We start from the raw sequence: 27,433 nt of genomic DNA on the forward strand, positions 1-27,433 counted from the left end.
ATGAGAGAATTCATTCCTGTTATGACAGAGGATCAGGGACCAAGTTAGGCTTCTGCTTGGAACAAAAAGGAACCCAAGAGAGACAAAATACATGAAGCAATGGGTCATGGGCTCAGACAAGGAAGAACAGCCGCCCGAGAGACAGGAGATGGACCAGGGGTCCCACGATGTCCTGGGCTGCAGTAGGGGAGCGGAAACTGGGGACCCAAGGGTGGCTGACCTGAGCCATCTCTGCAAGCCTTTGGGACGGAAACACTCAGCATCTCAGAAATAGAGCCGTTGAGAGCTCTGCTGTTTGTCTGCCTCTCCCAACACCTGCTGATGGGGAGCGCAGAGTAGAGGCCCTGGAGTGTCGGAGCAGGGGACGGCGCATCTGCCTCATGGTGGTGCCCAGTCTGCCTTAGCCGGATGCTGTCAACCAAAGGCTCTGCTGGTTTTCCTGAACTAGAACTGCTGGGATGGGGACAGTCACATTAGACTCTCAGCTGAGCGCCCTGAGCTGGGTGCCACCCCTGGCACGGGAATCCCGCCCTGCAAACAGCAAGGCCGGGGCCGGTGTTCCCACATACTGAGCCGTCTGCTGTAGGATCCCCTCTCCAATGCGGACTTAAGTCACCCTCTTCCACCTCGGGGCTCCTTGAATATCCAGGATCTCAAATTAACCACAAGAAGAGCAAAACAAAAGCCCGTTTCTTGGTTGTGAAGCAGGAGACAAAACCCCAAAGCTGACCTGCGGGGCAGAGACAGCTCCACTCGTGGGCGTTTACCTCCCTTCCTGCTCCGTTTGGCTTCCTCTATTCGTGGAAGGCCAGGATTGTGCTGCCTCAGAGTGACAGGAAGCGCAGGACAGCGGGCAGCGGCGGCAGAGCAGGGCCAACGGCCGCCCCAGAAATCCTGAAAGGAAAGTGGTTTTCCCATGAAACATGTGCTGTCTGAGATGTAAATGAGACGCAGTTTTAGGAAAGATCAAGGCACCCAGCGCTCATTTGCAGACGGCCACCCCCTTCCCCCTCTTCTACCCAAGGTCATCTGAGTGACCTTTTACAATTCTTTCTGAGAATAGTGATGTGGTTGTTTTTATAGGAGGGAGGTATGCACATTTTTGTAAAGAGTCAAACGATTCCAAAAGTTAGAAGAGAGACAGTAACAACAAATGAAATATTCACTGCCAGCCCTGTGGCCAGAAATACCCAGTTCTTGTCAGGGGAGGCAGGCCCATGCAGACCATCAACAGAGTGGCTGCCGAATCTCTTAAGTGGACAGGCAGAGGGAAAGAGAGTAAGGATCCTCCTTGATTTTAACAGAAAAAAAAAAAAAAGAAAGAAATTGAGCACAATCAAAGGCTGTAAACTTCATATAGATTAATCTTTGTCACAAGAAATCATCTCTGAAAGACCCTGCAAAGAGAACCAGGAAAGCCCCGAATAGAAGGAGCCAGGCTGGGACCAGGCTTCGGTCCCACACAGCAACCTTGTCAGATGTGTGGACACACAGCAGGCCCAGGAGAGAGGAGGAGCCGGGGAAAGGCCCACACACGTCAGGAAGTCAGCATGTGGCCGAGGAGGCTCGCACATCCCTGGGCAAAGCGGACTCTTTTTAAAAAGATTTATTTATTTATTATCACTGTGGCTGTCCTGGGTCTTTGCTCCTGCACGCAGGCTTTCGCTGCTTATGGCAAGTGGGGGCCCCTCTCCAGTTGCGGTGCTTGGACTTCGCATTGCAGTGGCTTCTCCTGCTGTGGAGCACAGGCCCTGGAGCACAGGCTCAGTAGTCGTGGTGCTTGGGCTTAGTTGCCCCTCAGCATGTGAGCACTTTCTGGATCATGGATCTAACCCCGGCATTGGCAAGCAGATTCTTAACCACTCAGACCAGGGAAGCCCCAAATGGACTTCTAATAAATGGCGGGTCCCATGGGACAGCCTTTGGGAGAAAGATTAAAGTAGATCCCCTGGGCAGGGTCGGGGGCGCTGGTGGCGGGAGAAATAGGTGAAGGGGATCAAAAGGTAAGAGGAAAAAATGGAGAAAGAAAGAAAGAAATATAGCTAAGCTTCCTAGAAGAAAGGAAAGTCTCAGGGAATATCTTTGGAAGTCACAAGGTCCAGTTTTTTTTCCATATAACAGAAGGCAAGCACAAGTGTCAGATGAGAGATTTAGGGAAAACCTAAGGATTGCTCACTCTTCATCTCCAAGGCCACATCTGATGTAAAGCAAATAAGCAAATATCAAATAGATCCTTAAAAAAAAAAAAAAAAAAATATATATATATATATATATATATATATATATATATAAATTTAAAATAGCCTTTCTATATCCAATCTCCTAGGGAGACGTATAGGGAGAAAATAACTAATCATATTAGAGGGAAAAGGTAAAACACTTCATAGTAGAAAATGTTGGAGGTGGGAGTGAGAGGGGGCAGAGAGGAAGGAGGGAAAACAAGCCCATGTGAAAATTCTGGGGAAAGATGAAAGATGGGCAGAGTGTGAACTCAGGCAATAACAGTGGCGTGGGGCCTTGAAAAGGCACGGGCTTGAGCCCTTGTAAGAAAGAAGGATGAATATGACTTGACAGCTGATAGAATGTGGGCGCTCAGGGAAAGAAGAATCTGGGGTGATTCTCAGGTATTTGGCTGGGGTGGACAAACAAAGCTCCCATTGGTCGAGGGGGCACTGGGGAAAGGCAGGGGCTGGGGAGGAGAGGAGGAGAGGGTTAGGGAGGAGGGATGACCAGTTGACAAGAGGAATCTCCAGCACGTGGTGAGCAGAGCAGAGGGTCCTCTGCACACAGGTGACGTAGCACATGTACTCGTTCCACTCATGCAGATCCCATCCCAGACCTTTGAGGAAACAGGGAAAGCAGTAAGGATCGAGAAGGTGGCAATTGAAACGATACGGTGGTTTTCCCCACCATTCCGCTTTTACAGCAGACACCCCTTCCCACCAAAATAGATCCACTCTTCACACCAGACCCAGGAACGGACTTCTGGTGGAGGGGACCTGGCGTGAAGCAAGAAACCACACGAGCACTACATGATGACGTGGTGAGGTCCACTCTTACCTGGATGAGAAGTTCTTTCCAGTGGGGACACAAAGAGAGACTTCCCAGCAAGCCAGTGGTCGGGACTCTGTGTTTCCACGGCAGGGGGTACGGGTTCAATCCTTCGTCAGGGAACGAGGATCTCGCATGCTGCATGGCGTTGCCAAAAAGACCCAAAAAACAAACAAACAAAAAAATGATGATACAAAGAAAAAATTGAAAAGTATGAGAATTAAAAAAATTGCAGAGCAAAAAAACGATGAACTAAAAACAACTAAAACACATTAAAAAAATTTTTTTCCAGTGAGCCTTGAAAATTACATAGCCAGTCAGGCTCTCAAGCTTTACACAATATGAAGTGTTCTCTTGTGTTTCCTGGGATCTGAGACTCCTGTGTCCCCCCACCAGCGCAGCTGTGGGCCCAGCAAGTGCTTTAAGCAATGCTGCATCTCCGCTCTGGCCAGTGCAACAAGGCAGGAAAAAGAAATAGAATAAATCTGTATTAACTTCTAGGCAACATGACTTGGATGTAGATGTTGTTTCATCAATTAGTCGTGTCTGACTCTTTGAGATCCCATGGACTGCAGCATGCCAGGCTCGCCTGTCCTCCACCGTCTCCTGGAATTTTCTCAAACTCATGTCCATTGAGTCAGTGATGTCATCCAACCATCTCATCCTCTGTTTTCCCCTTCTCCTCCTACCTTCTATCTTTCTGAGCATCAAGGTCTTTTCCAGTGAGTTGGCTCTTTGCATCAGGTGGCTGAAGTACTAGTGTTTCAGCTTCAGCACCAGTCCTTCCAATGAATATTCAGGGTTGATTTCCTTGAGGACTAACTGGTTTGATCTCCTTGCTGTCCAAGGGACTCTCTCAAGAATCTCCTCCAGCACCACAGTTTGAAAGCATCAGTTCTTTGGCACTCAGCCTTCTTTATGGTCCAACCCTCATATCCATTCATGACTACTGGAAAAACCATAGCTTTGACTAGATGGACCTTTGTTGGCAAAGTGATGTCTCTACTTTTTAATATACTGTCTGGTTTTGTCACAGGTTTTCCTCCAAGAAGCAAGCATCTTTTCACAGCTGCAGCCACCGTCTGCATGTGGATTCAGACAATTCTAAAGAACCTACAAGGCAAGACTGGAATTAGCCAGCACAGCAAGGCCAAGGAGCGCAGTGTAACAGTAAATCAGCAGGATTTCTACATGCTAGCAAGAGAGAGCAGGAAAATTAGATTTGATGTACCATTTAGAGCAACAGCAAAAACCATGAAGTACCTAGTAATTAGGACTTCCCCGGTGGCACAGACAGTAAAGTGTTTGCCTACAGTGTGGGAGACCCAGATTTGATCCCTGGGTCAGAAAGATCCTCTGGAGAAGGAAATGGCAACCCAGTCCAGTACTCTTGCCTGGAAAATCCCATGGACTAAGGAGCCTGGTAGGCTACAGTCCATGGGGTCGCAAAGAGTCGGACAGGACTGAGCAACTAAGTTTTCACTTTCACTTTTAGAAATAAATTTTTAAAAAAATCAAACATGGGACTTCTACCTGGAAAACTCCAAAATGCTGCCCAGAGAAAGGAGAGTGGCTAAGTGACCAGGGCACTGATCACGGCCATGGAGGGAAGACGCAGTAGGAAGGCCCACTCTCCCCCGGATGACCAATCCAGCCATCCTCACCAAACCCCAGCAGGCTTCTGTGCAGAAGCCGGAGAGCCAGCTGATTCCATAAGCGTATGGAGATGCGGTGGACTCGAGTGGACCCAGGGGTCCTGGCGAGGTCCAGGGGTGGACACAGCTCCTTCAGGGCAGAGCTACAGGCAGCGTGGAGACTGGTAGTGGTGACGACGCTCAGACTAGCGGGACAGAACAGAGTCCAGAACCAGACCCGCTTTGGGTCAGAGAAGAAGGATGGCTTAACTTGAAAGGGACTTTCTGGGGGATGGTTGCTCTCCTGTGATTAAAAGCCTGTTGCTGGTCATCCCGCCATGAGACTGAGGCCCTTAACCGTGTGAACTGTCTTGGTGCAGTGGGCCAGGGCGGGACTCCCACCAGGCATCGTTGAGGTCAGGGGCAGGGGGGAGGCTCATGTTTCTGGTAGACCCCCTGCAGGCTCTCTTTTTAGGGCAGCAGGGGATGGGGAACATAGATTACTACTTGAACGAATGTGTGAAGTTTCTGTTACTTTCTAGAAATGTCTAATAATGAAGCTGAAATCCTCCTGCCAATTAACCAGTTGTGATGGAAGCTAATGGCTGGTGGGACTGAGCTGAGCTGGGCACATTCTTGTCACAGCAGCCTGAGGGGGCTGAGGCTTTCCTGAAATAGCCAGTGAAATTTCCCCATTCTGTTCATAGCAAGAGGACCAGCGCCCACCACACACAACTTTAGAGCAACGTGATGAGAGGGCCTCTCTCGAGTCCCCCTCTCCCCCCACCCCTCCCAGGGGGCAGGTCTGAGACCTGAGGCCTGGCATCCTCAATTATGGAGCAGTGGGCACAGCTAACACCCTTATTCAAACCCACCTACCGGGATATGGGTTACAAACTGAGGCACGAGAACCAGAAGCAAACAAAGTGAAGGCAGGGTGCGCACAGTCACCTCCTGCTCAGGGGTCAGGTGGGCACAGAGCCCATCCAGACTGGAAGGGTGCACTCAAGGGCAACCGTGATCTGTAAGACAGTCAAGGCAGAAAAAGTGTTTTTCCACTCTGGGAAATAGTCAAAGCTTTTCTATTCCACCAGAAATAGAAGTGGAATTCTAGAAAGCAAAAAGGTGGGCTTCTCCGTACGTGCAGCTCAGACATGTCTGCACGGCCAGCAGTGCTGTCATCTCCGTGGAATGGGGGCCTGCCTTTCCACGAGGCTGCGGACCAGTTCGGGGGCGGCACCAGCTCGGCCACCTTGAACCCTCCCCTGGCAGGCCCCGGCCCCCTCGGGGCCACTTGGGCCTCAGGAGTCTGTACCACTCACAGGCCCGCCTTGCTGGCTGGCTATGCAGTCACAAGTCCCTGTGGTGGCTGGCACTGGACAGGTAGTGATATTTTCCCATTAGGACCCTCAGTGGTTTAAAATCCTAAGAGCCATGCCTAGCTCATGGTGGTGGGGTTCTTTGCATACCCCCGCCCCGCCCCCGAAGGCAGAAACAATGAGTTACATCTGAATGTGCCTGTGTGCTATCTTGCTTCAGTTGTGTCCAACTCTTTGCAGCCCTATGGACTATAGCCTGCCAAGCTCCCCCATCCATGGGATTCCCCAGGCAAGAATGCTAGAGTGGGTTGCCATGCCCTTCTCCAGGGGGTCTTCCCGACCCAGGGATCGAACCGGTGTATCTTGTGTCTCCCGTGTTGGCAGGTGGGGTCTTTCCCACTAGTGCCACCTACGATGTAAACTTTTTATAATATTTATGTTTAGCTTACATTTTGTTTTACACACTTTATTATAATACCAGCTGTTTACTTCAGTGATACATCATTTAAGACAACCTCACTGAGGACAGGCCCAGAGAGGCCAGCGGGCCACCCAAGGAGTGACCTGTCCACCAGCAGGGCGGCCCAGGCTGCCTTCTTCCAAGGACATCCCCCTCTGCCAAGCTGAGTCAGGGGTTCAGTTCAGTTCAGTTCAGTTCAGTCACTCAGTCGTGTCCGACTCTTTGCGACCCCATGAATTGCAGCATGCCAGGCCTCCCTGTCCATTACCAACTCCCAGAGTTCACCCAAACTTATGTCCATCAAGTTGGTGATGCCATCCAGCCATCTTATCCTCTGTCATCCCCTTCTCTTCCTGCCCCCAATCCCTCCCAGCATCAGGGTCTTTTCCAGTGAGTCAATTCTTCGCATGAGGTGGCCAGACTATTGTATTTTCAGCTTTAGCATCAGTCCTTCCAAAGAACACCCAGAACTGATCTCCTTTAGAATGGACTGGTTGGATCTCCTTGCAGTCCAAGGGACTCTCAAGAGTCTTCTCCAACACCACAGTTCAAAAGCATCCATTCTTCGGTGCTCAGCTTTCTTTACAGTCCAACTTTCACATCCATACATGACCACAGGAAAAAACATAGCCTTGACTAGACGGACCTTAGTTGGCAAAGTAATGTCTCTGCTTTTGAATATGCTATCTAGGTTGGTCATAACTTTCCTTCCAAGGAGTAAGCATCTTTTAATTTCATGGCTGCAATCACCATCTGCAGTGATTTTGGAGCCCAAAAAAATAAAGTCTGACACCTTTTCCACTGTTTTCCCATCTATTTCCCATGAAGTGATGGGACCAGATGCCATGATCTTCGTTTTCTGAATGTTGAGCTTTAAGCCAACTTTTTCACTCTCCTCTTTCACTTTCATCAAGAGGCTTTTGAGTTCCTCTTCACTTTCTGCCATAAGGGTGGTGTCATCTGCATATCTGAGGTTATTGCTATTTCTCCCAGCAATCTTGAGTTGGGGGTTAGGATGCAGTTAACAGGTGGGCAAGGCTCAGCAGGAGGCCTGAGGCCTGAGCTTTCTCAGGCATTGCCTTAAATCACTGAGGCTGGAGGAGAGGCACAAGGTGAGGGGGCCCTGGATGGATGCTGGCATGTCACAGGAATATCAGAAGCACTGGGCACGCCACCTCAGAGGCACAGGAAGCAGGTGGCACCAGACCTTGGGCAATGGTCAGGGTGTCAGCACTCTGGGGGGTCCTGCCATCATAAGTCACTTCCCAGAGCCCCCATTTGTCCTCAACGGGTCATGGGCCAACCAGCCTGAGACAGCAAACAACAGCTTCTCAGTGACACTTAACGCCCCCACGGCTGCCGCTGAATCAGGTTCCTGGGCCGCCTGGGGCTCTGCTGCCGGTGGCGGGAGGCAGGAGCAGCCCCGATACTGTAGGATGGCCAGTGTGGAGGCCACGCTCGGAGGACAGCTCAGCTGGCTCATCCAGCCATGCTCTTCAACCAAAACATTGAGTTATCTTCTTCCCTCCACACCTGCTGGCTGGATTCCACGAGGATCAGGAGCAAATGGGGAATAAAGAGATGAGAGGGGCTTTAAGCAATCACAAAAAGGGGCGGGGCAGAGGCTCCCTGAGAGAAAGCCACAGAAGCCAAGGCTGCTGGGCATGGTGAGGTCTGGGGTTCGGGGAGAGTGGACTCCCCAGGGGAGGCAGAGGGAAGGAAGGTCTGCAGGGGCGTTCTGTGTGTGGGCATGTGGCGCCTCTGCTGCGGCATCCTCAGATCACTTGCACACAGATTTAAGTCGCTTTTCAATTCTTGGTGCATGTGAGGCCAGCGTTTCTTCCAAAGGGAACGTCGTGCTGAGGCAGGTGAGTGGCTTGGCTGCCCTCTCCCACCCAGCCATCCTCCTCAGGGCAGCAGAGATTGGGTTTGGCAAGACCAGAATCTGACTTTTGAGCAGTTAAGAAGAAATAGAAACTTGATGGTCTGATGGCCAGAAAAGAAATGGAATCTGTAATTATAAACTATCTCACAAAGTAAGTGGCGAGCTTTCCCCCAAGGCTTCTGAATTCGACGAAGGTTAATAAAGAATTACATGTCTTATATTAAACTCTTCCAGAGAAGAGCAAAAAAGGGAATACTTCTTAACTAATTTTATGAAGTCTAATATAAACTTTGATACTAAAATCTGATCAGGACATTATAAAGAAAAAGAAAAGTACAGCCTATTTCCCACGTAAGTATAGATGCAAAGGTCCTAACTAATATATGAATGAACAAAATCCAGTAATGTACAGAAAAGATAACACATTGCAACCAAATTGGGCTTATTCCAGAACATATAAGATTTGTTTAACATTTGAACTTCAATCAATTTAGTTCCTCATGTTGATAGAACAAATCAGAAAAATCATACTATCATTTCAATAGGTGAGGAAGAAAACATTCAGTAAAACTCAACACGCATTCATGAAAAGAAACTGGTAGTGAAGTAGGAATAAAAGGGAATTTCCTTAATCTGATAGAAGGCATCTATATAAACGACATTCCTACAACAAATATCACACTCACTGGTAAACAGGGAATGTTTCCCCGCTGAGGTCAGGACCAAGATAAGAACATTTGCTACGGACACTTGTAGTCAGACCAGAAGTGAAGCGAGCCAAGAAACAGGCAGTGAGGAACGCTGTTTGGAAAGGGAGAAATTAAAAAGTCAGCCTTCATGGGCAAAATGATTATGTGCATAGAAAATCCAACAGAACCCCCAGATAACTCCTAATAAAATTATTAAGTGAATCTGGAAAGATGGCTAAATACTAGGTCAACATACAAAATCATCTGCATTCTCTGTAAACCAGTAACTAGTGGTTACAAAATAAAAGTAAATATCATCCAAAGCAGCAAATACCCAGGGATGGACCTGACAAAATATGTGTGAACCGTACACACAGAAGACTCTAATAAATTAATGAGGGAAACTGAAGAATCCTTAAATGAATGTCAGAATAAACCATGGCAGGGCTTCAATACTGTGAGAACATTCATTCTCACTCAACTGATCTATAGCTTCTCCACAATTATCATTATTCCGGCAGGACTTTTGGGGAAATTGAAAAGCCAATCCAAGAAGTTATATGGAAGTGTAAAGAAACATGTTTAGGAGAAAATTCTAAAGATGAACACAACTGAAGATGACTCTACCAGATAGCAAGACTGTGATATACTCCAGTGATTAAGACAGTAAGTGTTGGTGTAAGGACAGGCATATTGCCTAGAAGAAGAGGGAGTCTCATATGAAAACGAGTCTTGCTCATGTGGGTTCTAGATTTATGACAAAAACAACATTGAAGAACAGCACGGCAAAGGGCACTCTTCCCATCAACAGTGCTGGGTCAGTGGATACCAGATACAAACAGCAACAGCAGGATGAATCCCAACCCCTACCTCACACCGAACAGAAAAAACAATTCCAGGTGAACTACCGCTCTGAAAAAGAAAGCTGGGGGACTTTCATGGTGGTCCAGTGGCTAAGACTTCAGGCTCCCAATGCAGGGGACAGGTTTGATCCCTGGTCAGGGAACTACATCCCCCATGCTGCAACTGAGACCCAGCCACATTCAAATAAATAAAATAAATATTTTAAAAAAGAAAATTGGAACAGTAAACATTACAGAAGATAACAGGGCATGTCTTCATGAGCAGGGAGTTTAGTCAAGGTTTTCTAAATAGGGCACAGAGAGCATTAACCATAGTGAAAAGGTTGAAGAACTGGATCACACTGAAATTAAGAATGCCTGTTCGTGGAAACGTACAGTACTAAGAGTGAGAAAATATCTGAAATACAACGGACCAAAGAGTTTGTGTCCAGAATACACAAAGAATTTCTACAAGCAAATGAGAAAACACTGGAGCAGTTTCCTCACCAACAGGGCATGCACAGGGATCGCCAGCTCCTGCAAATAGGCTCAGCCCACGGGCCATGTGAGACCCACACGCTCTCCAGAAGGGCCTCAAAGAAGAGGACCGCCAGCATCAAGTACTGCTGAGGATGAGAGCAGCTGGAGCTCTCACGGATGCTGGCAGGAGTGGAATGTGGCTCAACAGTATATAAAACTGGCACTGCCTAACCAGTGGGACGCACATGTCACTTCTGATGTCGTAGACATCCCAAAGAAACATGCACACACGTGTGCTGAAAGGCACACATGAGAACGTTCACTGGGGCATTATGCACAGAGAAAGGACAGGAAGCAACCCAGATCTCCATGGCTTCCCTGGTGGCTCAGTGGTGAAGAATCTGCCAGCAATGCAGGAGACCTGGGTTCAATTTCTGGGTTGGGAACATCCCCTGGAGGAGGAAATGGCAACCCACTCCAGTATTCTTGCCTGGGAAGTCGCATGAACAGAGGAGCCTGGCTGGGCTACAGTCCCTAGGGTTGCAAACAGTCGGATGAGACTGAGTGACTAACACTCTCACTTTTCAGATCTCCATCGACAGTAGAATGAATTAATATATCATGGAACTAACATTCTGGATGATTAACATACTCAGGATGATGCTCGGACACAGCATGATGGCTCTCCCAAACGTGGTGTCCAGCGGAGAAAGCAAGACTCTGACAAATTCGAGTTGTATGATTTTACTTGTGTCAAGTAAAAAACAGGCACAGCCAACCCATGGCGCTGGAAGCCAGGGCAGAAGTTTTCTGGGAACTTGGAGGGAGCAGGTGTGAAGGGGACTCTGGTGGTGACCAGGCTCTATTTCTTGTCCTGAGCAGAGATTTCACCATGCATCCACTTTGGGTTAATTTGTCAAGCTGCACACTTGTAAGATGGATATTTTTCTATATGATATTATCTTTCAACAAAACATTTAGAAACGCATGTGTGATTGTCCCTTTTCATGGCACCACTCCCAGACACTGTGTTACCAAGTAATACATGTAATAGTCGGCTGGAATCCCTAGAATTCAAATCTAAAGCTGTGACCCTCAAGAGCTGACTGCGTGGGAGCTGAAGTCCCCTGGAGAGAAGGCTTTAAATAACTGCACAACCATCTAAACTGTCATTAACCAACTTTCATCAGGCACTTACTCAGCCTCCAGACCCCCCAGAAGGGCTCTGCCAGGAAGGGAGCAGGGGGCAGGGTTCCTCCCACGACCTCCGTACCCGTCTCCCCCTTGCCCAGCTTCAGTTCTTAGTTGCCTTTCAGCTTCTCAACAATGACTGCTAACATAATAATTAAGAGGTAACTCAGCAAGAAAGAAAAAAAGAAAAAAGAAAAGTTCCTTTTACCAGTACTAGTCCATGATCTTAGAATAGTATGTACCAGAAGCCATACTGTGTTTGCATCTGATTTATTTAAAAAAAAATACCCCAAACTACTACCATGCAAAAGAAGTGGGTACAGGTACTACTTCTGATTTATGTATTTCTTTGCATCCGTCTTGTCCCACAAGGAATGTGAGGTGTTTGGCAGTACTCATCCCTCGCATTTAGAGTCCCTTAGCATCCTCAAAGCTGTCTGCTGTATGTAGTCCTCACAGTCATGTGTGGTGTTACCACCCCAGTGTCACCACCCCAGTGTCACCGTGGAGAACCCATGTCCTCCCACACGCTGTCCTGGGGGATCTGCACGCACCCCAAGCCTTCATGGAGAACGTGCTGAGTTTGCCCAGGTTTTGACATCACAATTTGAAGTAGCTCAAATGGAATTCTATCACCTCCACTAGCTTTGTTCATAGTGATGCTTCCTAAGGCCCACTTGACTTCACATTCCAGGATGTCTGGCTCCAGGTGAGTGATCACACCATCGTGATTATCCGGGTCATGAAGATCTTTTTTGTACAGTTCTTCTGTGTATTCTTGCCACCTCTTCTTAGTGTCTTCTGCTTCTGTTAGGTCCCTTCCATTTGTGTCCTTTATTGAGCCCATCTTTGCATGAAATGTTCCCTTGGTATCTCTAATATTCTTGAAGAGATCTCTAGTCTTTCCCATTCTGTTGTTTGCCTCTATTTCTTTGCATTGATCACTGAAAAATGCTTTCTTATCTCTCCTTGCTATTCTTTGGAACTCTGCATTCAAATGGGTATATCTTTCCTTTTCTCCTTTGCTTTTTGCTTCCCTTCTTTTCACAGCTATTTGTAAGGCCTCCTCAGACAGCCATTTTGCTTTTTTTGCATTTCTTGGGGATGGTCTTGATTCCTGTCTCCTGTACAATGTCATGAACCTCCATCCATAGTTCATCAGGCATTCTGTCTATCAGATCTAGTCCCTTAAATCTATTTCTCACTTCCACTGTATAGCCATAAGGGATTTGATTTAGGTCATACCTGAATGGTCTAGTGGTTTTCTCCACTTTCTTCAATTTAAGTCTGAATTTGGCAATAAGGAGTTCATGATCTGAGCCACAGTCAGCTCCCGGTCTTGTTTTTGCTGACTGTATAGAGCTTCTCCATCTTTGGGTGCAAAGAATATAATCAATCTGATTTCGGTGTTGACCATCTGGTGATGTCCATGTATAGAGTCTTCTCTTGTGTTGTTGGAAGAGTGTGTTTGCTATGACCAGTGTGTTCTCTTGGCATAACTCTATTAGCCTTTGCCTCACTTCATTCCGTACTCCAAGGCCAAATTTGCCTGTTACTCCAGGTGTTTCTTGACTTCCTACTTTTCCATTCCAGTCCCCTATAATGAAAAGGACATCTTTTGGGGGTGTTAGTTCTAGAAGGTCTTGTAGGTCTTCATAGAACTGTTTAACTTCAGCTTCTTCAGCGTTACTGGTTGGGGCATAGACTTGGATTACCATGATATTGAATGGTTTCCTTGGAAATGAACAGAGATCATTCTATCGTTTTTGAGATTGCATCCAAGTACTGCATTTTGGACTCTTTTGTTGCCTATGATGGCTACTCCATTTCTTCTAAGGGATTCCTGCCCACAGTAGTAGATATAATGGTCACCTGAGTTAAATTCACCCATTCCAGTCCATCTTAGTTCACTGATTCCTAGAATGTCGACGTTCACTGTTGTCATCTCCTGTTTGACGACTTCCAATTTGCCTTGATTCATGGACCTAACATTCCAGGTTCCTATGCAATATTGCTCTTTACAGCATTGAACCCTGCTTTTATTACCAGTCCCATTCACAACTGGGTGTTGTTTTTGCTTGGGCTCTATCCCTTCATTCTTTCTGGAGTTATTTCTCCACTGATCTCCAGTAGTCTATTGGGCATCTACCGACTGGGGGAGTTCATCTTTCAGTGTCCTATCTTTTTGTCTTTTCATACTGTTCATGGTCAGTTTTCATTCCAATCCCAAAGAAAGGCAATGCCAAAGAATGCTCAAACTACTGCACAATTGCACTCATCTCACATGCTAGTAAAATAATGCTTAAAATTCTCCAAGCCAGGCTTCAGCAGTACATGAACCGCGAACTTCCAGATGTTCAAGCTGGTTTTAGAAAGGTCAGGGGAACCAGAGAACAAATTGCCAACATCCGCTGGATCATTGAAAAAGCCAGAGAGTTCCAGAAAAAACATCTATTTCTGCTTTATTGACTATGCCAAAGCTTTTGACTGTGTGGATCACAATAAACTGTGGACAATTCTGAGATGGGAATACCAGACCACCTGACCTGCCTCTTGAGAAACCTATATGCAGGTCAGGAAACAACAGTTAGAACTGGACATGGAACAGACTGGTTCCAAATAGGAAAAGGAGTACTTCAGGGCTGTATATTGTCACCCTGCTTATTTAACTTCTATGCAGAGTACATCATGAGAAACGATGGGCTGGAGGAAGCACAAGCTGGAATCAAGATTGTCAGGAGAAATATCAATCATCTCAGATATGCAGATGATACCACCCTTATGGCAGAAAGTGAAGAAGAACTAAAGAGCCTCTTGATGAAAGTGAAAAAGTTGGCTTAAAGCTCAACATTCAGAAAACAAAGATCATGGCATCTGGTCCCATCACTTCATGGGAAATAGATGGGGAAACAGTGGAAACAGTGGCTGACTTTTTTTCCCCTGGGCTCTAAAATCACTGCAGATGGTGACTGCAGCCATGAAATTAAAAGACGCTCACTCCTTGGGAGGGAAGTTATGACCAACCTAGATAGCATATTCAAAAGCAGAGCATTACTTTGCCAACAAATGTCCATGTAGTCAAGACTATGGTTTTTCCTCTGGTCATGTATGGGTGTGAGAGTTGGACTGTGAAGGCGGCTGAGTGCCGAAGAATTGATGCTTTTGAACTGTGGTGTTGGAGAAGACTCTTGAGGGTCCCTTGGACTGCAAGGAGATCCAACCAGTCCATCCTGGGTGTTCTTTGGAAGGACTGATGTTGAAGGTGAAACTCCAATACTTTGGCCACCTGATGTGAAGAGCTAACTCACTGGAAAAGACCCTGACGCTGGGAAAGATTGAGGACAGGAGGAGAAGGGGACGACAGAGGATGAGGTGGTTGGATGGCATCACCAACTCAATGGACATGGGTTTGAGTGAACTCTGGGAGTTGGTGATGGACAGGGAGGCCTGGCGTGCTGTAGTTCATGGGGTCGCAAAGAGTCGGACACGACTGAGCGACTGAACTGAACTGACATCACGAACTCTGATGTGGCACGCCTCCTTGGAAACAGGTGTAAGCTTCCTGAGGGTGTGTGCTTAGGAGAGGGCCTGCAGATTCTCAGGGGAATGACGGTGTCAGGGGAATGAACGTGTCTTTGCAAGACCATTCCAAACAGGTTTACAGAGTAATTGATCACTCTGTTCCCTGGTGCACTTTTGAGGAGCCTTTGTGCCAGGACTACAGTTTTGTCCACCTTGACATCTGGCGGGGTGCCTGGGCGGGGCAGGGCTTCTCCCTGCCTGATGCTTCTCTTGCCCAGACTTGCCCTTCTCCTAAAATTTACACTTTAAAATATTCTTAAAAACTTTAAAAAATTGAAGTATAGATGATTCACAATGTTGCATTATTCCCAGGTGTACACACAGTGATTGAGTTTTATCTATATTTGTATCTATTTTCAGTTCTTTTCCCATAAAGGTTGTTACAAGATATTGAGTATAGTTCCTTGTTCTATATAATAGGTCTTTGTTGCATATCTATTTTACATATAGTAGCATGTATCTGATAATCCCTGACTCTTAAAATATCCATCCCCCACCATTCCTCTTTGGTAACCATAAATTTTTTTCTCTATCTCTGTGGGTCTATTTCTGCTTTGTAGATAAATTCATTTGAATCTTTTTTTTTTTTTTTTAGATAACATATTGTCTTTCTCTTTCTGGCTTACTTTGATTTGTATGACAATACCTCGGTCCATCCGTGTTGCTGCAAATGTCATTATTTCATTCCTTTTTTATGGCTGAGTAATATTCTCTTCTCTATGTGTACCACATCTTCCTGATCCATTCATCTGTCGATGGATATTTACATTGTTTCCATGTATTGGAATATTCTTAATTTGCTATTTGATTGACCAAATGTTGTATGCAGCACATATATAAGTTACAAAGTATCAAGTCTGAGCTCTCATCTAAGACACAACCCAAGACCAACACTATTTCTAGGAGCTCATCCATCCACCTGCTCTTTTCCAAACCTGCTCTCTATTGTCTTCCTGCTGGAGGCAATCTCCCCCCAGAACTTTATGTGTCTCACTCCCTTGTTAGGTCACGCACCATGTGCACACATGCATGTGTGTGTACATACACATACACGTATACATAATAGGTTTTCTGTATACATAGTACTCTAAACACACACGTGCCTAAGCCTAAAGCCTTGATGATTAGTTTCCCTCGTGTTTTAGGCTCTAGACAACGGCATGCTTTTCAGCCAGCATCTAATTTCCAAGATTTGCCCACGGTGGGTGCTGCTGTTGCTGACTCACTGAATGGCTGTGTGACCACTTTACCATGTGTGGATCAGCCCCAGTGCAGCTCATCTTTCCCAGGGAACGGGCAGTGGGCTATTGTGAGCACAGCCTGCTGCCTGTTTCCTGACCACACAAGGAAGGACTCTTCCCGGGGACACTCAGGGGTGAGGTCCTTGGCTAGTGGGGTACACAAATATTCAATTTTAAGAGACCAGTGTTTCCCAAAATGGCTGCAAACCATCTTCCCATAGCAATGATCCAGAATTCTGGTGACCGCATCTCCTCTAACGCTTGATGTTTGTTGTCAGCCTTTAGCCGTTCTGTCAGTATGGTGGCTGTAAACCTGCGCTCCCGGGGCCGAGGGTCTGCATCTGCATTACGGATGAGACTGAACATCTGTCTGTGTGTGCTGTGGCCACACAGTCCCCCTCTGTCCAGGTCTGTCAGGCCTTTTGTCCATTTTTAGTTAGCTTGTGTGCCTTTGCTCACTGGACATTTAATTCTTCTTATGTTCTGGATACAAATCCTCTGACAGTTATACGTGTTGCAAGCATTTTATTCCTACTTGGTGTGTACTTTTTTTTCCTTCATTGCATCTTCTGATGAGAAGTCATTCTTAATTTTAGTTATGACCAGATTTATCAATCTTACCCTTTTAAGGTTAGTCCTTTTTGTACCTTACGAAATTCCTTTCTTCAAGGTTATAAAGACATTCGCCTATATTTTAGAATTTTTAAAGTTGTGTTTTCCTTAATCCATCTAGATCTGAGTTTGGGGTCAGGTGTAAGGTACATTCCTAATTCTAGTTATTACTCAAATGGGCAAACACATGTCCAAGCATCATTTATTGAAGTCGCTGCTTCCCCCACTGATCTGCGAAGCCTCTTCAGTCATATGTCAAGATGCGTGGGGGTCTGTTTCTGGACTTTCTCTTTTGTTTCAATGGTCAAGTTGCCCATCTGTGGGCCAATAACAGCGCTTGGTTGACTAAAACTTAATAGTATGCCTTGACATTTGCTGGTGCAAATCCCCTGCCCCCTTCTAAAGACTGTCTTGACCATTCTGGACCCTTTGCCTTCCTGTTACATTTCTTAGAATCAGTCAAGTTGAATGAAGATCCATGTTGGGATAGTTATAAGAATTCCATTGACTGTATAGGTGATTTAGGGGAAAGAGATATTTTTATCTTTATCTGTTAAAATGGCAGGTCTCTACATTCACTTGCTCTTTCAATAATTTTTTAAAACATTTTTCTCCTTAAAGACCATACACTTGTTAGATTTGTAATTCATACTTGACTATAAACAGAATCTTTTTTCTCAATTACAGGTTGCTCATTGCTGATGTACAGAAATTGGCTTTCTGGATATGTGTTGATTCTATACCCAGTAATCTTGCTGGATTTTATTAAATCTAATAATTTAACTGTAGATTATTTTTACTTTTCTGTATATGGAATCATATTACACATGACTGCTTTCTTTCTTTACGCATTTCATTCCTCGGCCATGTCTGTGCTATTGTTTATACTCCATTACAATGCTGAATGGCAGTGGAGACAACCATCACCCTTGCTTTGTCCCTGGTTTAAAGAGCATGCTCCTCACACTTCACCACTTTTTTTTTTTTTGGCTGCAACAGATCTTAGTTGCAGAACACAGGATCTTCAATCTTTGCTGTGGCATGTGAGATCTTTAGTTGCAACAAGTGGGACTTTTAGCTGTGGCATATCGGAGCTAGTTCCCTGACCAGGGAGGGAACTCAGGCCCCCTGCATTGGGAGCACGTAGTCCTGGCCTCTGAACCGCCAGGGAACACCCGTACCACTGGGTCTGCTGTGTGTAGTTTCCCTCATCAGGTTAAGGAGTTTCCCGTCTAGTCCTAGTTCTCTGAGAGTTTGTCTTCCTCGGTGTGAGTGATGCTGGGTTTCAGTTCAGTTTAGTTGCTCAGTTGCATCCGACTCTTTGCGACCCCATGGACTGCAGCACACTCGGCTTCCCTGTCCATCATCAACTCCCAGAGCCTGTTCATTTATTAACAGCCTTTTCTGCACCTGCTGTGTTGATTATCCAGGGGTTCTCTGAAGTCCTGATGCAGTGATTTACAGTGATAGATTTTTAAGCATTAAATCAGTTATATTCTTGGGTAAACTCAAGTTGTTTATGACATCTTTGTTTTCATTGTACATATTACTGGATTTTGGTTTGCTAAGTGTTCTGTCTAGGATGTTCTGATAACTTACTTAGACTTTGTTCATGAGTGAAGTTGGTCCAAGCTTTTCCCCACTAGTCATCCTGTTTAGCTTTTGGGGTCAAGGTTAGGCAGGCCTCATGTGGGAGGGGTGTTCCCCCTTTCTAGGCAGTTCTGTCCCCAGCACTCTCCTGAAGTTTTCAAGGTCACTATGACCTTCAGTAGATTTTCCGTCCTCATTTTATTTGCACTATCTTTTCTTCTTGAAGTACGGTCCCGTTTGGCTTCCTGGGTTCTCAGCTTCCCTGCTCCCCTGTACCCCAGGCTGACAGCAGAGGCTCTTCAGGGGTGGCCCAGGTTCTCTTCCCCGTCCTCTCTCTCTGGGTGGCTGCTTCCACCTCCCAGACCCCCAGGTGTGTGTCCCCATCACAGTCGCCTGTTCTGGATCCCCATCTTCCACTGAACACAGATGTCCACCGGGACATCTCCCAGGGCTGCACACTGCACAGCCAGAAGGACCTCAGCTCTTCCCAGGCTCTACTTTCAGTGGTGGTGAGGGTGTAGTCACGCAGTTGTGTCTGACTCTTTCTACCCCATGGACTGTAGCCTGCCTGGGTCCTCTGTCCATGGCATTCTCCAAGCAAGAACACTGGAGTGGGTTGCCATTTCCTTCTCCAGGGGATCTTCCTGAACCAGGAATTGAACCCAGGTCTCCTGCCTTTCAGGAAGATTCTTTACCCACTGAGCTATGAAGGAAGATCCCTACCTTCAGTACAAAGCACATCACCCGGTCACCTGCTCCAACCCACATGGCCACAACCCTTTCCACACACTGTCCCCAACCCTCCACCAAGTCTGTTTCCAGCAAGCACACCAAGTGCCCCTCCCAGCATGTCTGACCCCTTCCTACTCCCTCCACTGCCCCTGACGGACACCATCAGCAGCCCACCTGGGAACACGCATTAGCGCTGGGGCAGACCCCAGTGGGTGTCTCACAGCCACCACCCCTTCCTGACGTGCCCTGGCTTGGGTTTGCATCTCACTCCTCCCATTGATGAGTGAGAAAGGCTTTATCTCTCCTTGCTGTTCTTTGGAACTCCGCATTCAAATGGGTGTATCTTTCCCTTTCTCCTTTGCCTTTAGCTTCTCTTCTTTTCTCGGCTATTTGAAAGGCCTCCTCAGACAACCATTTTGCCTTTTTCTTTTTCTTGGGGAGGGTCTTGATCACTGCTTCCTGTACAATGTCACGAACCTCCATCCATAGTTGTTTAGGTGCTTTGTCTATCAGATTTAATCCCTTGTTTATTTGTCACTTCCACTGCAAGGGATTTGGTTGGACTCCAAAATCACTGCAGATGGTGACTGCAGCCATAAAATTAAAACATGCTTGCTCCTTGGAAGAAAAGCTATGATGAATCTAGACAGCATATTAAAAAGCAGAGACATTACTTTGATGACAAAGTCCATCTAGTCAAAGCTATGGTTTTTCCAGTGGTCATGAATGGATGTGAGAGTTGGACTATAAAGAAAGCTGAGGGCTGAAGAATTGATGCTTTTGAACTGTGGTGTTGGAGAAGACTCTTGAGAGTCCCATGGACTGCAAGGAGATCCAACCAGTCAATCCTAAGAGAAATCAGTCCTGAATATCATTGGGAGGATTGATGCTGAAGCTGAAACTCCCACTTTGGCCACCTGATGGGAAGAACTGACTCGCTGGAAAAGACCCTGATGCTGGGCAAGACTGAAGGCAGGAGAAGAGGACAACAGAGGACGAGATGGTTGGATGGCATCACTGACTCCATCTGTGGAGTCTGAGCAGGCTCCGGGAGTTGGTGATGGACAGGGAAGCCTGGAGTGCTGCAGTCCATGGGGTCGCAGAGTCAGACACAACTGAGCAGCTGAACTGACTGACCTCCCAGGCAGGCTCTGTGCGCTGATGGAGCAGGCCAGCTCCGAGCTCAGGGGCAGGCCCTACTCGGCTGGAACCTGGGGCTGGGGGGAGGGACAGTGTCGAGGGGGACACGCCTTTTCTTTACAGGTTCAGATGGTACTGTCAGGCAAGCGTATGCTCCTCGGCTCTGTCTCATCACAACAAAGATTTGGAGCGATGGACATTAAAGCCCTCGGCACATCACAGCTCTCGGGTCTTGGACAAACTGTGTTATAGCTCTCAGACAAATCAGTGTTACAGCTCTATTTAGAAGATAGCAGGAGAGTCCATCCTCGAAGCGTGAGGGCATGCCAACCCAAAGATGTGAAGAGAAGAGAGTGGAGGAGCGCGCCAGTGCGCAGCGGGGGGGCAGAGAGAGTCCTTTGGCTCCTCCTTTCATATGTTCTTCCCTCCCCCTGGGTCTGCCCTATACAAACCCGGCTAGCCAGCAGCGCTGTTTGTTCTACCGGAAGTCCTCACTCCAGTCCTTGGACCTTCCTCTGTTCTATTTTCACAGGCTTTTCCCTTTCTTGTCTTTTAGCCACTGCCATGCTGGACTCCTGTTTCTTGTTCTAACCACCTAACAGTACCTAGCTCAGGCTTTCCAGGTCACACGTGTGTCTGCTCTTGATTCCCCTTCCCAGCACTTTATGGATGCACAAGTCATCCCGAGCTTGTGGATGATACAGACACAGGCCACAGGCCTGTCCCCAGGACTCACAGGTGGGCCTCTAGTGTGACCACTGGTGGCCTGGGGAGGGCCGAGGACTCAGGGGGCCCAGTCAGCACTACTCTCGGATCACGTGCTGATAAGAGCACCCCTCTGCCCGGGCAGCCTCACCCCCAAGGCCTCCTGGTTCTCAGGGGCTCTGCTCAAGGCTGTGGCATCCCGGGGAAGCTTGCTCTGATCACCTGAAGCTCCTGGGATGAAAACACCTGGGCAAGCAGGGGCCATGCCCTGACCTTGAGCCTCTCTGCTTGTGGGGCCTTGGGCTGGCCTGTGACATGGGCGTCATGATGAGGAGCAGGCTCTGAGCAGCCAGATGATGTCCAAGTAACAGGCTAGTGAGGGGCAGGGTGGGGTGAACCTATCCAGCCCAGCCTGTGCCCCTTACACCAGGCCTGGCACAGCTCTGAAGACCCCTCCCCTCCCCCTACCTTCCCTCCCACTCCACCCCCAGCTCCAGACTGTGGCAGCATCACAGCAAGTTCATTTCCCAGTGTGCACAGGACACATGGCCCGAGGCACCGAAACAACATCTGAAGGCCCTCGGTGTCCTGCTGTCTGCCTGGCGCCCTGTAACTCACCTCAGGCCACCTTCCTTGTAGGGGTATGTGGCAGGTGATGAGAACCAGCCTGACCATCTCTGGGTTTAAACATTTCAGGACTGGGTACATAGAGGGGCCCTGGCTGAGTCAGTGCTAGCTGCAGGTTCCCAGTGTAGCCACCCTGGCTCAGAACTCCTCCTCTGGTCCTGGAGATGGGGGTGGGTGGTGAGTGTGTGTTCCCAGCAAAGGTGAGGCTGCTCTGGGCCCATCTGGTGCCCAGGCAGGATTCACAGAGGGGGCTGGGGGCCCAGAAGAGGAGTTTCATCAGAAGCTGAACAGATGCCAAGCTATGTGTCCACTCCCGGGAGGAGCTGGCTGAAGGTTTAGTAGCATCTGATTTTTATCACTCTAGTCTCATGCTTTTTTAAAAAAAATAGGGGAAAAAAAATATGTCTCAAATAAATATAAGACAGTACCCACTCAGTATTCTTGCCTGGAGAATTCCATGGACAGAGGAGCCTGGCGGGCTATACAGTCCACGGGGCCGCAAAGACTGGGACATGACTGAGCTACTAACACACACACACACAAACATTTCACAGGGATGACAGTGAAAGTGGCTTCCAAAGAACAATTAAAGGTGGTCCTTCCTCAGCATCAAGTGACTGAAACCAACACTCCCTGCGGTGCAGCAAGGCCTGAGTGAACTGTGGCTGTGGCGGGTGGCGATCTCAGCAGGACCGGCCTGGACTGCGCTTGGCCAGCGGAGGACAGGGACTGGGTCACTTGGGTCAGCTCACCCCAGGTGAGCAGGACGGGCGGCCGCCAAGCTAGAACAGGGGGTCAGAAAGCCAGGCTGACAACCGCCCCCTCTCAGGGCTGCAGGACTGCCACACTTCGCTGGATTGTTGGACAAGACAGTGGTTTCTACACCTGGGACACGACATTCTGTGGAAAGCCGTCCTGAGAGTCAGGATGTGAACGCTCACCGAGCAGCTCCTGGCCATTGGCCTGAGCCCCTCACCCCTCCTTCCAGCTGTTCCCAAACAGCTTTGAGCTACAAGCTGAAACCAGTCACACCCCTGCCCCAGAGCAGGCGAGGTCTTTGTCCTTTGTCCCTGACAAGTCCTTCTGCACCATTCTGTCCCACATGTGGCGACCGGAGAAGGCCTCGTTCTGCTGCATGGTCAGGCTGTCTGGGTCAGCTGGTGAGAAGCAGCAAGGCAGCCAGTGCTCCCAGCAGAGGCTTCATGCACTCACATGGATCCTATCCCCCAACTCCTGGAGTAGAGAGGGGACAGCTGGATCCTTACAAGCGCATTTCCAGGCATCACCTGGGGTTCCTTGGACAACCTTCACTTTCAGAGTTTGCACAGGGGAGGTAAACAGAATGGTGTCTGGGTGGTGCTGGTGGTCTGGCTGCTGCTCTTTGCACCGAAGGCTGTGTGATCAAGCTGCCAGCACTTCTGTGGAGGCCAGGGCCCCTCCCTAGATGGCCATGGGTCTGACACTGAGTGAAAGGGAGAAGGACTAGCTTTCCTCAGGAGGCTGTGGGATCCCACCTCAAGGAACCTGACCTCTCAGGCACCTGCAGGACTCTCCCTGTCTGGTGTACCCGTCTTGACCCTGGGGCCTGAAAGTCGCTGTCTCCCATGTCCACTTGTACCGGCAAGCTTTGTGTGTCATGCCCCCAGGTTGGGAGACCCCCACCATAAACCCATCTCTGGAGACGACGGAGGCAGAGGTTACAGGACAACAGTCAGGGGTGACCTCAGGTTCTACAGCTGTCGTGAGGCTGGCCACCCAGCAGGAGCAGCGTGCAGACCTTGGTCACGGTGGCACCGCTCTCGACCCTGCTGCTGAGGCTCACACCACCCGCTTCGACAGGAGGGAGGCTCATGTTTCCTTGCAGGACACGTAGGAGGCCATGGCCTCCAGGGCACACGCATTCTCCCCCACCCTCCCCCGCATACAGGCTTGGGCTGGGCCCTTTGCCTGGCTTCCGCCAAGAGGATGTTAGTAAACACTGTGCAGGGGCTGAGCAGCCCTGTGACGGAGCTCTGCTGGCCGTTTCTCTTGCTGGTGACCGAGTTATGCCAGTGTAAGCAACAGCCGGGGCCACAGGGGGTCCCCGCCCACCAACCATGGGAGGGGAGTGGCCCATGGGAGTCCCAGCTAATATGGGCTGCACCCCAAGAAGCGGAGATAAGCTGTCCCCCCTTCTGGCCCTCAGCATCATGAGGAAATAAAGGAATGCTTCAAGTCACTTAGTTTTCAGGTGATTTTTGTTCATTAAGGATGAACTCCTAGGAGGCATTACAGGAGTCTTGACTTCTCCAAGCCCTCACAAGCACCCCTTTGAACCCTGTGCTGGCACTTAGCCCTCAGGAGGGCGTTGGGCTTGCCTGGTGGGTGGATGGCTGGCCCTGAAGGCAGGTTTTCCTTTCCAGCAGATAGCAACCTGAAACAGATAGCTGGCCGGCTGCTGCACTTTCCCCTGTGGTTAAATTATGCTCCAAGCTACTGAGTCTCAGGGAAGCTCAGTTCTGTCTGATGACCAGGAATAGCTGCAAGAGGGAACCATCATGCAGCGCTGCAGTAGCCTCTTCCCCCACATTTGACTTTTCTCCCCCATTGTAACAGGAGAAAACTGGCAGAGGTCCGGAGAGACCTCTTGGCCCCACACCTGAGGAGGGCGGCAGTGGCACTTGACCTTCGGAGTTTTGCGGTCACCGGCCTTGCGCAGGTGGAGGCCCCAGGCTTGCCCAGCTGCCCTGACGGACCACCAGTGGCTCAAGTGTATTCAAAACTAGTTTTCCCTACCCAACTATTTTACGTTAGTAGACCTGCTGCTTCGAGTTGCTCATTCCGCTCTGGGACGTGGCACTTCTACAAATGCTTCCCGTCGGTGTGCAAACGTTCTTGGTGCAGCTGTGCAGGAGCCAGTTGCTACAGACGAGAGTGCGCGTTCTGCCCGGCTGCAAGCTTTCACTGCCTCACGGCAAACCCATCGACCACCACCCCCAACCGCTCACCTGGACTCGCTTTTGCTCGCATCCAGGGCGCCCCTGGGGCCGACCCCGCCTCCTCCTCCTCCCAACTCGTCCCGACTTGACCCCGCACATGCCGAATGCACCTTCGCGTCCCGCTCCCGGCGCGCCCTCCAGCGCGGGGACTGTGTGGACCGGCTCGCTTCGTCCATGGCTTCGTGCTTCAGGGCGGGGATCTCGTGGTGCGGGCCCCGCCGGGTTTCCCGCTTCTCCCGTCCCACCCGGGTCCCCGGAGCCCACCCCCACCCCGGCGCCGCGTCCCCTCGGTCCTCCGCGTACTACCGGCACGGTTCGGCGCGGCATGCGTGCGCGCGCCCTCCTGCGTCGTGGCGTCGCTCCCCGGCGTGCGCGCGGCCGGCGGCGGGGGCAGTGGGAGGGCGGAGCCGATGCTGGGGGCGGAGGGCGGAGGCTGAGGCGACGGCTGAGGCGGCGGCCGGTCTGGCCGCGCTCGGGGGCGCGCTCGGGGGCGCGCTCGGGGCCGCGCCAGGCCACGGCCAGCGCGCCGCAGCCCCCGGCGCCCGAGCGGAGTCCCGCAGACTCGCTGTCGGAGCCCAGGCGTTGAGCTGCGCGGAGCTGAGCGGCCCGCGGCTGAGGTGAGGCGCGCTGGCGGGGGCGGCGGGGCGGCGGGGTCTGGGGGGACAGCGGGGCTCGGACACCGCGGGCGGACACCACGGCCCGACCACGCTGCCGGGCAGCGCTGGGCAGCGCCGCGGCCGCGTTTATGTAAGCGCCGCCGGGCAGGTGGTGAGGCCACGCCTGGCGTGCGGCTCGAGCGGGACCCGCGCTGCCCCGAGCCCTGTCCGGAGGGCCCGCGGCCGCCCGCGAGGGGAGGCTTCGCCTAGGACGGCCCCGCATCTCCTCCCCGGGCGCCGCATAAGCGCGGGACGCGCTGCGCCGCGCCGCGCCGCGCCGCGGGATGGAGGGAGGCTGCGTTCCCAGAGTGAAGCTGCGCCCCGGCGCGTGTACACCGAACCCGGGATGGAGGGGAGCCTGCGCCCCCGGGGACAACCCTGTCCCCTCCCCGGGGGTGCCGTTTCTGCTCCGGATGCGCTGCGCCCTAGGGAGGGAAGGCTGCTCCCGGGACCAGGCTGCGCCCGGGACGGCCCCCGGGTCCCCTTCGGGAGAGCTCCGTGTCCGCGCGGGGTGCCCTGCGCTGCGCAGGGGGGAGAGGCACCCCCGGGGGAGGCTGCGCCCCCGGGGAGGGGAGGCTGCGCCAGGGCGGCCCGCGTCCCCTCTCTAGGGCGCAGTGTCCGCGTGGGATGCTTTTCGCCGCGGGCGTCGCGGGGCGGGGAAGTTCCCGCTGGTGCCGGGCGTCTGAGGCGATTGGGGGCTCGAGGTGAATTCTGTCGTGCTCAGATCTGCAGTAGGAAAATCACCGAGCTGTGAACGGGTCTCGGGGAAGGTGTCAAGATGGGCTGTGGACGCTACAACGGGTTGGAGTCCCAGTATACAGACTGCTGCTGCTGCTAAGTCGCTTCAGTCGTGTCCGACTCTGTGCGACCCCATAGACGGCAGCCCACCGGTCTCTGCCTTCCCTGGGATTCTCCAGGCAAGAACGCAGGAGTGGGTTGCCATTTCCTTCTCCAATAGTATACAGACTGGAGAACCTGAAATGTGTTCTAATACCGATTTATATATGCGAGACCCACAGCGCCGTGTTTGGTTCGCAGTTCATATTTTTAGCCAGCAGGTTTGGGCTGTTACTAATGATAAAGGCGTTTATTTATTTATTTTTTCCCCTACACAAGCAATAGTGGTTAGCATTCAGCCCTCTAAATATAAGGAAAACTGGCTTGGTTGTCAGACTTAGTTTTCTACTCTTAGTGCCCTAATTGAGATGATGATCAGTTAAGTTTTGAGAATAGAAATATTTATTTACCTCTCTTTAATCTCTCCTAAATTTACAGTATGTTTTACTCCTTCCAAAGGTGCCACCTAGAGCTCCATTTTCCAAAACCTGGGATGTGTTAGGAGCAGTTCCAGCAGTGTCTTTTGATACCATGGTTTCTCTGAGGCTGAGATTCCTTTACCTGCTTGCTGAGGGTTTCCCTGAGGGGAAAGGAAGAAGGAAAATGCAAAGGTTGGCTGGTACCCTCCTCCTGGGTGTGAGAAGTCGCTTCCCTCGCTGCAGGGTCCCTCCAGGGACAGGGTCCCCTCCCCAGGCCACCCAGAGCAGGGCCTGTAAAGTATTGGCTGAGAGCGGCTGAGCTAGGTGGTTAGCCTGCCCTGCTGGGGTGGAGGCAAGGACTGACCCCTGCTTTGCAGGGAGAGCCTTATCTCTGAGTGATGTCTGAATGTTCCTGAGACTGAATGTATTCAGGGACATCTTCAACAAAAATTGAAGCTGTAAGTGGAAGGGGAAAAAAAAAAAAAGAGGCCTTTCTGCAGGGGGCAGTGGTGAAAAGAAAATTGGTCCAGCTCTGAGAAAGTGATGACACATGGCTCTGGAGATGCAGCATGCTCATGAGGTCAGTTCTGACCTGGGAGGTGAAGGACGGACAGTTCGCTAGTAACAGCTTCCTCAAGAAACTTCTCAGCTTATAGGCGAATCCAGTCCTCTGTAAATTTACAGGTTGTAAAAGCATCTCAACCGCTTTTAGATTGGAGTAGGAACATTCTTTAAATTTATATTTATCTGGTGAACGAATGAA

The 27,433-nt window shown here is 49.8% G+C and overlaps 1 long non-coding RNA gene across 1 annotated transcript; it reads right to left on the reverse strand.

Moving 5' to 3' along the window:
* Positions 1–383: 383 nt before the first annotated feature.
* LOC128049489 (uncharacterized) lies at positions 384–24,843 on the reverse strand. Its single transcript, XR_008199592.1, has 3 exons — positions 24,768–24,843; positions 3,061–3,189; positions 384–894 (listed from the first exon to the last, which is right to left on the reverse strand). It is a non-coding gene; the product is annotated as an uncharacterized LOC128049489 (long non-coding RNA).
* Between the last annotated feature and the right edge of the window lie 2,590 nt (positions 24,844–27,433).

This window comes from Budorcas taxicolor, chromosome 1, assembly GCF_023091745.1.
Source record: "Budorcas taxicolor isolate Tak-1 chromosome 1, Takin1.1, whole genome shotgun sequence".
NCBI classification, from domain to species: Eukaryota; Metazoa; Chordata; class Mammalia; order Artiodactyla; family Bovidae; genus Budorcas; species Budorcas taxicolor.